Below are 13,446 nucleotides of genomic sequence, written 5' to 3' on the forward strand. Positions count from 1 at the left end.
CTGTAGTTTCAACCTTTCTCTTTCTACTGGCTCCTCTCCAGAAGCCTAAAAATATGTTCAACACTCCCTCATTCTACCTTGACTTTATCTCTCTCTAGCTTCCACAACCTCTCCATTACTCCTTTTTATCCATCATTCTTAAATGAATAGCCTACTCTAGTTACCTCTCCTCTCCCATTTCCCCTTTATTCTGCTACCCATCGAATTCTGGTTCCTTCTTTCCTTCCTTTCCTTTTTTCCTTCTTTCTAATTTTATTTTTAAGTAGTCTCTACACCCAACATGGGGCTTGAACTTACAACCTTGAGATCAAGAGTCACATGCTCTGCAGACTGAGCCAGCCAGGCACCCCATGAATTCTGGTTTCTGTTTGCACCATTACAGTGACTATTCTGGCAAAGTTCTTTCATGACCTTGTGTTGCTTAGCTCTCCCTTCCACCACTGCTAGCTGAATGCCTCCAACTGGATGTATATACAACTGGCATCCCGGTCTCAGTATGTCATAATTGAAACACATCATTTTTTTTCTCAAATGAACTTCCCTTCCTGTCTTTATTTTTGTTAATGGAGCTGCTATCACCAGCTCCATACTTCAGCCTCATCTTTGCGCTTTGGGGTTGTTTTTGTTCAGTAATTTTAAGGAATTGTTTTTTACCAGGTAATACACATCAAAATGATTCAAAATTCAAAAGGTTCATTGACGTACATTGAAAAGGCTCTCCCATACTGAACACCAATTATCTACCTCCCCTCTTAACAGGCCAGTAATGCCAAAGTTTTGTGTGTATTTCTTTAGGGATATATGCCTATATTTTGCATATGTAAGAAGTATTTTTATTTACATTTTTTCCCTTTTAAAAATACAAATGATGGGGGAAGGGGCTGGGAGGTGGGCGAAATGGGTGAAGGGGGTCAAGAGGTACAAACCTCCTTATTTGTTATAAGACAAATAAGTCACGGGGATATAATTTACAGCATGGTAACTATAGCCAATAACATTGTAATGCATATTTGAAAGTTGCTAAGAAAATAAATCTTAGGGCACCTGGGTGGCTCAGTTGGTTAAGCGACTGCCTTCGGCTCAGGTCATGATCCTGGAGTCCCTGGATCGAGTCCCGCATCGGGCTCCCTGCTCGGCAGGGAGTCTGCTTCTCCCTCTGACCCTCCCCCCTCTCATGTGCTTGCTTTCTCTCATTCTCTCTCTCTCAAATAAATAAATAAATAAAAATCTTTAATTAAAAAAAAAAAAAGAAAAGAAATCTTAAAAGTTCTCATCACAAGAAAAAATTTGTTTTTAACTTTTGTATGGTAACAGATGGTAACCAGATTTATTGTGGTGACCACTTTGCAATGTATACAAATATCAAATCATTATGCTGTATACCTAAAACTACTATAATGATATAGGTCAATTATACCTCAACAGCAACAACAAAACAACAAAAAGCCAGGCAAAATAAAAAAAAAATACAAATAGCATACCATATACACAGTTCTACTTGCATTTTTCATGTATATATTTTGGACATCATTTCATCAAATGCTTTTTCATCCTTTGTTATAGCTGCACAGAGTTTAGCAGTATTTCGAATTCCTCTCTTCCCTCGTCTCCAACATCCAATCAATTGTCAAGTTGTATTAATTGTGTATTATTTTTCCTATAGTCTCTCCATTCCTGGTGCCAGTTTGTTTAGACTTTCATCTTTCTGCCTGGATTAACACAATAGCCTCTAAATGTTTGCCTTGACCTTAGCCCTTCCTTTTTAGTTCAGGCCATTCGGTTCAATTATTCTTAAGTACCGCTCTGATTATGTCACTTCCGAGTTTCTAACAGTCACCACTATTTTCTTGTTGCCTGCAGAGTCTCACTCTATGTTCCCTCCTTTTTTCTTACTGTGCCCTCCTTCCTCATGCTCTGGATACTTAAGTCATACTCAAGAGTCTGATGATTCTAGAGCAATCCTTTTGTGTTCTCACGGGAGTACTTTTGATAATGTTAACTTTACCTTGAGTTATATGACCTTGCCACCAAGTCCAACTCCTTCCTCCCCAAGGTCCAGCTCAGGTACTAACTTTCCTATGAAGTCCTCCTGACCCTCACTATTAGCCAGGGTCAGATGTGGGATGAGCCCAGAAAGGTGCCTAAGGAGCAAAATTTAAGGGGGCACGCTCTCTCAGGGTTGTGGAAGCACCAAGCTTGCACTCACATAACCCTGAGAGTCAGTGGCTCCTTGCTTGCCTCGTTCTAGTCCAGCCCTGCTGTTAGCAGTTCTGGGCCTCCTGTAAGTCCCCAAAGAGCTTGCTTTGTACATCTCTAGTGGATTTTCTCTTCTTACCTGTATCGTAGTTATTGATAACAGAATTTCTCTTCTCCTCACTGCTCTGAGCAAATTGAGTACAGAACCCCAAGCCTGCTCCATAGTGGATCTGTGGTGTCTTGCACAGAGCCTCATACACACAGATATACATTCACTAGAACTCTTTAGCTTGGGAGTGTCTACCCATCAGAAACTTCAAGTCAAAGTCCTTTAGGCCAAAAAGGCAATTTATTAGGAGAATATTCAGGAACTTAGGGAACCCATCGGCAGGGATCCTGTGAATACCAGGACGAGAACTATGGACTAGAGCACTGTGGGGACCCTGGGAAATTCTCTTGTGTCTTCTTCTCTCACTACTGATGGACTGTCTCTGTTCCCCAGTTGATTTGGTGGAAAATGGTTCTGCTTACAGCTCCCAAAGTTAAAAAAAAAAGTTGTAAAGTTAGAGAGAGAGAGATCTCAATTCCAATTTCAAAATCTGATTAGCCAACTTGAGTCAGGTACCTATTTCCAGACTAATCATTCGTGGCCAGACTAATTATCTGTGGCTAGAGGGATAGTGCAGCCTTGGGGACCTCAGTGGTGTTCATGGATCTTTTCTCTAACTCCACCATTAATGTGACTCAGCTCTAGCATGATTCCAGTCTGTATCTCTTAGTCAAACATGCTAAACTCCCAGGACAGAGAATATACTTGGCATAGCTTGGGTCAAGTTCATGCCTGAGTCAGTTATCAATGGGGGATGAGGGTTTTGAAGCATAGGAGTGACTTCTGGGGGCCATTTCTGCGAATGGGGGCAGTTTCCAGAGAAGGGGAATCTCTTCAGTTAGCAAGTCACACCCAAAAGTGACCGTTAAAAGGTATTTGTTGAATAAGTAAATGAGTGAATGATATTTAAAAAGAGCAACTGTCTAAAGCTATTAGGTAAGTATTAGGGAGTTACTGGACAACTCACTTGCTCCATCACCCTCAAGATCTAATCAGTCTCCAAACACCTATTAAGCTTTCTTCCAGATGTCTCCCAAATCCCTCCCTCCCTTCTAAGCCACGGGCACCACCAGTTTGCATTCATGCCTGATTGCTCTGCCTCAGCCTTCCCCACCTCCACTCCATGCTGCTGCCTGCCAGAGTAATCTTCCCAAAACATATGGCTTCCCTGTTGCCACCCATCACTCAATCTGTCTGAAACCAAACACATCCTCTTTCCATCTAAATTGGCTGTCCCTTTAGATGACTGTCGAACACACCACCATCTTTCTGTCATTTACTTCTTAAAACCTTGGAATTACCTCTGACCTTTGCCCTCCTAGTCCCTCAGTATTTCATTAGTTACCAAGCAATGTTGAATTTCCCTTTATTTCCCCGTTGGTTTTTCTTTTTCTTTTAAACATTTCCAGCCTAATTTTGGTCTGTTAGGGAGTTCAGAATATCTTCCAAGGACTGTTATTAAAATGATATGGAGAAGATATCTTGTTGGAGATCTGGGAATGCCTAAATCCTGTCTAGGCCAGCCATCTCCCTTTCCCGAGAGGTCACTAGGGGAAATATAAGGAAAGGGAACAATGACACAACTAGGCAAAAGAGAACTTTATTATTAGCTGGGTATTTGGCCTCAAACCACAATGCAGAAGTCAGGAAAGACAGGCTGGACTCTGGTCATCTCTGTCTATTCCCCCCGACTTGATGCCCAATCATGAGTCTTAGAACTTTACTTCCTAGTGGCATGAAAAGCCACCCTCACCAGAGAAATTGGACAGAAAGACAAATCTGCAACTTCTCTGCCCAAAGGCTGGGGCTGTCCAAGCCATCATAGGTGGGGCTGTAGCCCCAGGGCCTGGAGACTTCCTAGAAGGAGAAAAGAGAAGATGCTGGCTTGGGTGCCTCCAAGTAGGGCAAAGAGAGCCCTGTTACCACTCAGGATATGTTGACAGTAGAAGGGAGAACACACTTACCCATCCTGAACCTTCTACCTTTTAAAGTCTCTACCCCTAGAAAATGTACTTTAAGCCATATTCTCCAATTTCAGCAAGTTTTTCTTCCCTTGTGGATATGGGTATGACTTTGGGGTGGGCAGAAATTTCTTGCTCACCATCCTGACTCCACCCTAAAGAGAGTGAAGAAGTGGCGAGCCTTGAGTGCCTTCTAGGGATCAGTGGCTCAATTCATATTTGGATTCCTGGTGAATCTACACTATTCTGACTTTGTGTCTTGCTCAAAATTGTCAAAAGCCAACTGTTGCCCCGAACTAAGAACCAATTCCTAAAAAGGCCATTAGGACCCTCTACAGCCTGGCCCAATCTACCTTTTTTTTTTGTCATTAGGAATGACCTTAGGATTGTGGCAGACAGGTCAAGAATAGGGAAAGGATGCCAAATGTAATCATCTAATGAAGAGATCAGTTGGATCTAATCAAGAGAAGAAGGAACTTAAGATTGTTACCAGAATTTTATCTACCCCATAACCTGATCAATGGGTCCAGAAAGAACCAGGGGGAATCTAATCTGTAGGGTAGGGCAGGATCTAGGAGAACTCTGTTGACATAGATTATATTGAAGGGACTTGGCATGTTCACAGTGGTGGCAGAAGAATCTCTCTGATATATCTTGGCCAAAAAGCAATCTCAGCCTACTGAGATGGGAATCCCCATTCTCCTGCAGAGGCAAGTCAATTGGCTGGCTTGAGGCAGTCACCTCAATTGCTTGGGATGATAAATAGTATTTAATCCTAAAAAGTTCAGAATTATATATGAGAATGATGGAATAAATCCACAGAATTTGTATTTTTGTCTTAACTCTAATAATATTCTGTGTAATTTGGTATTTTCAATGTTTGTAAGATGTAGATAATTTATTAGAGAATCTGATAAATTAGCCTTGTGATTCCAATGTAAAATATATAATTCAGTAATTGATTTCAGAGTTGTATTAGAGATTTTTATTAGTTTGCAAATGGTATTGAAAGGGACTTTGGGGGTGCCTGGCTGGCTCAGTGGAAAGAGCATGTGACTCAATCTCAGGGTCTAGAGTTCAAGCCCCACATTGCGCATGGAGCTTACTTAAAAAAAAGAGAGAAAGAGAGAGTTTGAGGGGTGTCTGGGTGGCTCGGTCGGTGAAGTGTCTGCCTTTGGCTCAGGTCATGATCCCAGGGTACTGGGATCGAGCCCCACTTTGGGCTGCCTGCTCAGCAGAGAGTTTGCTTCTCCCTCTGCCTCTGCCCCTCCCCCCACTCATGCATGCTCTCTCTCTCTCTCAAATAAATAAAATCTTTAAAAAAGAGAGAGAGAGTTTGACATTCACTATACTTAAAGTTGAATATATTAGATTTTAAAATTTATTAGATTTTAAATATATTAGGTTTGCTAGATAACTGACTAGGAGCAAGTAACTTAATTTCTTGTGTCTGAGTTTTCTTATCTATGAAATAGGTATAATTATAGTACCTATTTCATAACATTGCTGGGAAGGAATTAATGAGTTCACACAGGAGTTTGCAATAGTACCTGACTTTTAGTGAATGCTCAGTAAGTTAGTTATTGTTGTTGTTATTATTCTTTATATGAGGACATTCTGTTTATTAGATCAGGCATTTAAATACAGAGTTTAAAAGGCAAGGTAGATATGTTATGTATATAAATGCAGTTTAAAATGTTTAGTGGTTATTTAACAACATTAAATGAGTGAAGTAGTTATTTAAAGGAGTGTAGTGTATTCCAGTTGAGTTGAAGGAGCATTAATCAGCCTTTTCTCAAGGACAAGGCCCATGTTTCCCACCATATCCCCAGCACTCTGGCATTTGGTATAGAGAGGTGCCCAATAAATGTGTGTTGAATTGACCTGACAAATCATATAAAAAGGATTCTAAGATGTTATATCCAAAAGACATTGTTAATTGAGACAGGGACTACAGGAGGAGGAGCAGCTTTGAGGGTAGATAATGAGGCCAGGTTTTAACTGACTGAACTTGCAGTGTCTATATGACAGGAGTTCCTGATCATAGTTCAAAGTCTCACAGGCAGGACAGACACTCGGGAAACAGTTTGAAGCAGGAAATACATAGGATAGGGGGTCATCAACAGACTTTGGGTTCAGGGAGAGGAGGGCCCTTTGAAAATGACTGTTAAAATTTCCTAGATTTTGAAATAGATGAGATCAACTTAAAGGCTCAAAGAAAAATAGATTTTAAAAGTTATTACTTTTTTTTTTTAAAGATCATTTATTTGAGAGAGAGAGACAGCACAAGCAGGAGGGGCAAAGGGAGAAGGATAGAGAATCTCAAGCAGACTCCACACTGAGCATGGAGCCCAACATGGGACTCGATCTCATGACCCTGAGATCATAACCTGCACTGAAATCAAGAGTCGGACCCTCAACTGAGCCACCCAGGCACCTTAAAAGTTGTTACCTTAATACAGAAATATTAATTTAAAGAAAGTAACAGTAAACAGTCTTTTCCATCCTCTTTTCCCCAAACCATCCTCAGGCATACAAAAACTCACCTTGACATTTCTAACCTTGTAACACATTGCTCCCTTACACAAATCCCTTGTCTTGGCATCCCTTGAATGCTCTCCCTAGCTTTTGGGGGAGTCCCCAGGGATATTTACATGTGCTCACACTTATTCATCATCATCACCACCACAACAGCCACCATCTATCACACCTGTATTTTGTACCAAGCAATTTGCATGATTAATGATAATTAGGAAGAGCTAATAATACCCAGCGCTTACTATGTGCTTCCTGGGTCCAGGCTCTGTCTGGAGTCCTTATATTACCTCTTAACCTCCACATCTTGGGCAGAGAAACAGAGGCTTAAAATGTTGAGTGACTTGTCAAGGTCTCACAGGTAGGAAGTGGTATGGCCAGGCTTTGAACCAGGAGAGTCTGATTCCAGAACCCATATTACGATGTGGCCTCTGAAAGCATGGGGATGTGGCTCCTGGGGCCAGCACTCTCTGGAAAAGCAGACCCTGCCTGGGCCAGCCCTTGGTGTTCCCAAAGAGGCAAAACTCCCTTGTATTGTTTATAAAGTTCCAGGTTCCCGGTAATCCTTATGGGGCTGGAGCTGCACAGATTCCAAAGTAGAAATGGGGAGGCTGCTACTCTTGGTGACTCTTACACAGTGGGTCCTGAAGGGTCCCTTGTGAAAACTGTTGCTTCAGCCATCTTTCTTCATCTCCTTATCCCCTGTGGTTCCCCCTACCCACCCCAAGGGATACAGTCAAATCTAGAGCTAAAAGCCTCCCACAAGTCAGATCCTGTCAAGTGTCCCACTAGTGAGCAAACCACCTTGGACAGGCCTGCATGCTGGCTGCCCCAACTGAGACCTACCTTGCTGCTTTACTTACTAAACACACTTGGAGGCCTCCCACTTCCACCTATTGCTCAGTCTCCCACAACAATCCACCCGGTTAAAGGGTCTTCACCTTTCTGCTCTATGCCCATAAGAATCTTGCCCACCCTTCAAGGCCAAATCAAAGTACATCTCTCTGAAATTTCCCACATAAGTTCAATTCTGATTACCCGGAGCATTTATTATCTGTAGGACGACTCATTTGGTTCTTAGCACACACTATAATTCAGCCAGCCAAATGACCAGCAGCTTCTTTTTTTTTTTTTAAGATTTTATTTATTTATTTGAGAGAGAGAGAGACCACAAGTCGGGGTGAGGGGCAGAGGGAGAGGGACAAGCAGACTCCCACTGAGCGGGGAGCCCAACACGGGGCTCAATCCCAAGACCCTGAGATCATGACCTGAGCTGAAAGCAAACGTTTAACCAACTGAGCCACCCAGGTGTCCGCAAATGACCAGCAGCTTATTGAAAGCAAAGCCAACTTGGGAATCTCCTGCATTGCCAAGGCTGATGAACTCCCAATATATTCTCAAGGGTCTAGGCTTCTTTTTATTCTTGCTCTGGGTGCCAAGATTAAGTCACCTTAAGTCAGTCTGCCTTTCTTTCTTTTTCTTTCTTTCTTTTCCTTCTCTCTTCCTTCCTTCCTTCCTCCCTCCCTGTTTGCTTGTTTCTTCCTTCCTTTCCCTCCCTCCCTTCTTTCTCTCTTTCTTTCTGCTCTAGGCAGGGTTGAACTCACAGTCCTGACACCAAGAGCCACACACCCCACTGACTAAGCCAGCCAGGCGCCCAAGTCATCCCTTCTTTCTTAATGCAACTACTACCTACACCTTACCTTATAGAGTTGTCTTCTGACATTATCCTGTCTACAGTTTCTGACTTCCACGTGCTGAAGCTGATCACTGTCACTTCATTGGAATCCAGTTCTTTTAATCTCTTAGGGTAGATTTTTCTGCTTTTTTCCCTGAGACTGATTCTACAATATTTGGTTATCCAGAATGAAGAGGCTTTTGGATAGAGGAACTGGGGTTCACAGGCTCATTTGTCTTAAGAAAATAACTTGCATGTCTGAGGAGGGTGGACACAGAGGTCTCTCATTATATGTTTATTGAAGGTCTACTATGAGCCAGGCATTGCGTGAGATGCTGGTATAAAATCATGAACAAGATGAAATCCCTGCCCTCCGGCAGCTTCTGGATTGTGGAGGATTCATGGTCTAAGAAGTGCTGTGGAGAAAGAGTAATGCAGTACTTTCAAACTTTTTGTAGCTGTAATCCAGTAAACCAGTATCATGATCCAGTACAAATACACAAACCTATGTACATACATTTATATATCTGAAATAAAAACTTCACAAAACAAGAGTCTTACTAAGTTTGATGCTCTCTGATATTTTCTATTTCTTTTATGAAATGTTGGTCATGACCCACTAAGTTCATTTTGTGCTTCCTCAGTGGGGATCAACCTGCAATGTGAAAATGCTGGTAATGGTTAAGAGCACAACTCTGAGATCAAGCTGATGGCTTTCAGACCTGGCTCCACCTCTTATTGTCTGGGTTTGGGCAAATAATCTCTACATGCCCTTGTTTCTCTACCTGCAAAATGAAATAATAGTAACGGTATATCTGCCTCATGGCCTCTCCTTGAGAATTAAATGAGAAAGGAGATAATGTGTGTAAAGGACTTAAAATAGGCCCTGAAACATTCTGAGTGCTCAATAAGCACAAGTGATAAATACTGGGTATGATGCTAAAAGAGCCAAAGCATTCAATTTGGGGGGATTCGAGAATGCGTCCTGGAGAAAAAGGCATTAATGTTGAGACCTAAAGAAGTGGCAGGTGACGAGAAGGTATAAAGAATGGAGAAGAAAGTTCTGTGCAGAGAGAGCAGCCCCTACAAAAATTATGAGGGGGGAGAATGTCCTGCCATGTATGACTTGAGAGCTTCCTGATTTGGCTGCAGCCTGAGGGAGAAGTCTGTGGCAGATGAGGTCGAAGATGGCCACAGGGGTGAGGTCACCAAGGGCCTTGAAGCCAACTCAAAGAATTTTAGGCTTTAACTTATGTGCAATGGGATCTTATTAAGCCTGTTAAGCAGGGAAATGACATGTTTTCTTTTTTGAAAGACCACTCAAGCTATAGGGGGTAGAATGGATTGGAGAGGGCAATTCCTGCGGCAGGGAGACCATGTAGTCTTTCGCAGCATCTTGATTAGAGATGATTTGGTAGCCTGAACCAACCATGCATCCTAACGCGATGGTTCTTAAATTATGGTGTTCATGAGAATTACCAGGACAAGGTGTGTGTGTGGGGGGGGGGGGGAGGCTGTTAAAAATGCAGTTTCCTGGGCTAACAAGCCAAGATTGTGGAGACAACCAATTGGGGCCCAGCATTTAACTAATCAGCCCTACTGATCCTGATGCACGTAGTTTCCTGATCCCACTTTTAAAAACCAAGAACAAAAACTACCTCTCATATGTCTCTAACATTAGTTTTTCTGCTACCCACTCCTCTTTACTTCTCAGGCACCTGCTTGGGGGTCCCTATTGCTTCTGACTCCCTGCACTGAACGTACAAACTCCTTGACAGCAAGGACTTCGTCTTTCTAATAGGTGCATCTCCAGCGTGCCCAGAACAAAACTGGCACACAAAGGGCCCTCTAGAAATGTTTGCCAAACGAATGAATGAGCGGATAAATTAAAATATTGCTTTGTGCAAAAATTTTTGCTTTTAAATACCTGGGCAGGGTTTGAAATCGGGAAACAAAGGTCATTCCGAAGAAAGGGTGAAGATGAGACTGTCAAGGCTGAGGAAAATGCGGGGAAGCCCGTTCCCAATTGTCGAGGCTTGTTCAGGAGGTGCTATAATTCTCGGGGCTGGGGGGCGAGAAACGTTACTATTTCCAGATTAGCAACCATCTTGGGCTGCCTGCGCCACTCTCCCAAGAGTCCACACTTGACTAATCCAGTTGCCTTCATGGTTCCGGCCCCATCCAACCCTGTCAAGCTAAATGTGGGCTCCCGGAGGCCGCGGGGGCCGGCAGAGACGCTCGCCCAGATCCCCCTCCCGGCCGGCCCCGCGGAGGCAACGCCGACCTCCTCATCATGGCGGCCGCCGGGCGGGGAAGCTGAGCCCGTGCGTCGCGTGCGTGCCTCCTCTCCCTCCCCTCCCCCTCCTCGGCGGCGGCGGCGGCGGCGGCGGCAGAGGCGGCAGCGCTCGCCATTGCCGCTGGTGGCAGGAGGCTGCGAGGAGCCGGCGCGGTCGCAGTCTCCACGGCGCAGGCCCACGGTAGCGCAGCCGCTCTGAGGTGAGTGCCCTACCGCGCAATCTCCAGCTATTTCAGCCCCGGCGCAGCCGCAACACGCCGCCCGCCCGCCGGCCGGCCGGCCCGCCCCGCAGCCTGCACCCTGCCGCCCCCGGCTCCGGGCCTGGGCCCCCGCCGGATTCGGCCCGCCTCGGGCGGGGGGCCCCGGCCCGGCCCAGTCAAACCGCCACCCCGAGGATGCGCAGGCCGCAGTAGGCCCCAGGCGTCCTGGCGGGCTCGGGAGGGAGGCGCTGCCCTCCCGAGAGCCCCAGGGTTCCGGCCTCCCCCGCCGCCTGAGGCTCTGGGGGCCGCGGCCTCCTCTCCACCGTAGAACCCGGAGCCCGGGCCCGGTCTTCCCGCGGGCTCGGGAGCGGGAGGCCTGGGAGAGCGCGCCGGGCCCGGGAGCGGGAGGTGGGCGGGCTGCGCGGGACCGGAGCCGCGGCTCCCCGTTCGCCCCCTCGGCCCTTCCCCGGTCTGGTCCGCGGGCGGCGCGGCGGGCCGGGCCGGGGCGCGGGAGCTGCTGTCTCCTGCGGGAGAGGAGTCTGGCTCTTCGGGCGGCTTCCGAAGCTTCCTCCTGCCGGGGTGGCGTGGGCTTGTTACCCAGGTAGACCGGGGGACGCTCGAATATGGCGCGTTGCCCACCTTCTTGCAAGTTAGGAGGCGGCCCGGGCAGCAGCGGCGGCAGTTCGAGGAGGAGGGCGCAAAGTCCTTTTGTACGCAGAAATAAGGAGCGACATTGTGTTTTCTTCCCCAGCTGAGATGCTGCCGGTGGAGGGGCCTCGGTTCTTCCTATGCCTGGGGTGGTGGTCCTCTGGGTGAGGAGAGGGGGAGTGGCGCGCCCCTCGGAAGGAACCGAACTGTTGCCACTGTAAAGACAGGGGCTCTGGGTGGCCTTGTGCAAGGGTATTATTTCACATCCCCAGCCTTTCGGGGAACTCAAGGGTTTGCCTCTGCATGTTGTCCACCTCACTGTGCAATGATGTCCACCGCCTCTCTCACCTGTTGTGTCGTTGCTGCTGGTCGCAAAGTTTCTACAGTGCATCTGACCGTGCCCATCAGAACTTGGAGTTGTTTAAAAATCTTAATATTTTTAGGGCTTCAAATGGTAATCTGCTCCAGCCAGTTGGACGAGCTGTTGCCTGATCTCCATCCCTTCTTAAGCATTAGATTAGAATATATTAATTGCTTACTTCAGAGCTGGTGTCAGTTGTGCTTAATTTTTTTTTGTGTTCAGAGCAAAATTCACGTTTTCTTAAGTGTGTAGAGATAATGGATTGAGAAACTTTCAAGGTGAAGGCGGTGTGAGTGAACCTGTCAGCTTGGACAGTGCTAACAGGAGAATGGGTTTGCGCATCTCACCTTTTTTCCCAGGGCATCGTCTATGCCCACGGTGATCCTTTTCCTATTTCATGTCCAGCCTTTTTTAAAAAAATTCCTTTTACTTTGACTTTGAACAGTAGGTTATTGGGTTGTTCCTCACTCAGGAAAGGAGAGGCGAGGGGCCTTGGAGATGCTGGGGGTTTTGTTTTGTTTTTAGAGTTCAGTAGTAGTATCCAGATTTGTGTTTGAATGTTCTTGACGTGTTATCTCATAAGGTAATGAAAATATGACTAGAATCTGTGCATGAGTGTAATTTCCTTATTTTATGAGCAGGAGAGGAAACATACAATTATCACATGTAATGTAATACTTATTCTTGGGTGTGCAGAATTGTTTGTGTTAAGGGACTTTTTTTTCTTTTTCTTCTGACAGGCATTAAATGTGATTTTCAACTGGGTCCATGACAAAAACAAAAAATAAAACAATCAGATTAAGAAGTACTGCTTATTATCTTTTGGCACATCCTTATTTGAAGTCCTTTGATTTCATCTATGTGCCTTTCCCCTCCCCCATCTCAAACTCAACATATATGAGAGAAAATGACTTTTTGCTTAGTAGTCAGTGGTCATATTCTCACTTAGCCAAAAAGAAAAGAAATCATCCTCAAGCTAGGAGTTTTCATGGGAATAGATTTCTTACCAGGTTTTAAGGAAATTTAGCTCCTGGATTTAGGAAGTAACTCTAAGAGCAGCAGATAATGAGAGCCCTTGTCCAGATCTAGAAGGGATTAAAGAAGAAAGGATTTCAGGTTTCCCTCCCAATTCATGTATATTCCAATGGAACCCAAAATCGCAGGTTTCTTGTTATTATTAAATCACAAGTGTACATCCATCTCTAATTTTGTTGGGGAGCTGAAGACAAACTCCCTGTGATTTAAATACCTGAATTTTCCATTGCCTGTATACTGTTGAGTTCAAGCAGACCCCTGGGTTGTCTTCAAGAAGTATTTTATGTGAAATAATCACAAATGGGTGATTGTTTTAAGGGAAATTTAAGCTCCTTGGAGTCTGGGATTAAATTTTTTATACCTCATATATAATAAGGCATTCAGTAAATGTTTGTTGGGATATAATAATGATGAATAGTAATTTTTGAAA

General features: G+C 44.9%; 1 protein-coding gene across 2 annotated transcripts in view; it reads left to right on the forward strand.

Moving 5' to 3' along the window:
* The first annotated feature begins 10,850 nt into the window (after positions 1-10,850).
* The window catches only part of NRF1 (nuclear respiratory factor 1), a 143,535-nt gene continuing 140,939 nt past the window's right edge, over positions 10,851-13,446 (forward strand). For both annotated transcript variants that reach the window (XM_021699278.1, XM_044920290.1), the window contains exon 1: positions 10,851-10,972. The gene's annotated coding sequence lies outside the window, so the exon portion shown is untranslated. The remainder of the gene's footprint in view (positions 10,973-13,446) is intronic.

Source organism: Neomonachus schauinslandi, chromosome 12, assembly GCF_002201575.2.
Source record: "Neomonachus schauinslandi chromosome 12, ASM220157v2, whole genome shotgun sequence".
Classification (NCBI taxonomy): Eukaryota; Metazoa; Chordata; class Mammalia; order Carnivora; family Phocidae; genus Neomonachus; species Neomonachus schauinslandi.